At 35.5% G+C, this 1379-nt stretch overlaps 1 non-coding gene and 1 pseudogene across 1 annotated transcript; both read left to right on the top strand.

Moving 5' to 3' along the window:
* The first annotated feature begins 28 nt into the window (after window positions 1–28).
* LOC112510641 lies at window positions 29–224 on the top strand. The gene has a single exon (XR_003069019.1). It is a non-coding gene; the product is annotated as a U2 spliceosomal RNA (small nuclear RNA).
* Window positions 225–595: 371 nt separating this feature from the next.
* Window positions 596–816, top strand: LOC112510669 (annotated as a pseudogene).
* Window positions 817–1379: the final 563 nt, after the last annotated feature.

The following is a 1379-nucleotide window of genomic DNA, read 5'->3' as shown; positions in this document are numbered from 1 at the left end:
TCAACCAAGGCCCAAGAAGATTAAACTCATACCTTTCTCGGCCTTTTGGCTAAGATCAAGTGTAGTATCTGTTCTTATCAGTTTAATATCTGATACGTAGGCCATCGGCCTACACGATATTAATCTTATTTTTTATGGGGAAAGATCTATCACAATAGCTTGCTATTGGGATCTTTAAGAGTCGCCTTGGTGTTGCACTATTGTCTTGGCTTGGCACACCCCTCCAATTCGAGTTAAAAATTTACTTTGTAGTTATTGGTTTGAACAAATTTTGCCTGTTAAAAGAATCAATATATAATGTTCTGAGATTAGTTTTCTTTGAAATTGAAACAATATGCTATCTAATCCTAGAAAATGATTTGGTATTAGGATGACCCCAACTTCTTAAATTGCTGGAAACCATCAATCATTCTGATTTCATCTCTGTAACAGAAACTTATGATAACATTTAAAAAGGTAGATATATGATATAATCCAAAGTCACAATATGACTATTTCACCTTATCTTCTCAAATAGTGGTACTTTGGAGTAGCCCATCTTAATTTCTTATCGCAGATTTTTTTGAATTGGACTGGGTTAACATACTCTTAGCCAATTCCATTCACATAAACTAGTAAGGTGTGACTGTTACTCAGTTAAACTAATGAGGCCCAAACCTCTTGGAAACCTGGCCCCCTGTCTGATATGTAGGCCATCGGCCTACTCGATATTAATCTTATTTTTTTATGGGGAAAGGCTTGCAACAATAGCTTGCTATTGGGGTCTTTGAGAGTCATCTTGGCGTTGCACTACAGCCTTGGCCTGGCTTGCCCCTCCAATCTCATGTTAAAGAAGTTGCTGTTACATTTTAATTCCAGAAACGTCATATTAAGTTGTTGCATTTTAATTCCAGAGACGTCATACTGAGTTCTAACAGCACTCTTTTTCTGAGGTCTAGTTTCTTACCATTTAAGCCAAATAGCCAACGGAGGTGGCACTTTTCAAATCAAATATATGTTTAGGTTATGTAGGTACATCAATAATATGAAGACTACTCTATTTACATCACACATATGTATATCTATGTGTTTGTATACCGATTTCATGGAGTCATAAAATCTGGACAGCCTTTCCACTACAAAGTTATAAGCAGTTCTAGTCTACCGTTGGAAATGACCAAAATAACTTGTAGAAATTACCCTAAACTTGATGAATCCAGGACTTGGGATACAAGAGAGTTTAACTAAAATTTAGTCAAATCGTAGTGAAAACATATAACTAGACTTTACAGCATTTGGCATACTGAGATGGGATCTGGAATAGAATAGAATCTGTGAAACAGAAGATATGAATGAAACCATATAAATAAAAAGGAAATACATTAAGATTGGCTGATCGA

Source organism: Cynara cardunculus (assembly GCF_001531365.2).
Source record: "Cynara cardunculus var. scolymus isolate 2C chromosome LG 3, CcrdV1, whole genome shotgun sequence".
NCBI classification, from domain to species: Eukaryota; Viridiplantae; Streptophyta; class Magnoliopsida; order Asterales; family Asteraceae; genus Cynara; species Cynara cardunculus.
Note: the sequence above shows the minus strand (reverse complement) of the source record. Positions and strands in the feature narration are given on the sequence as shown.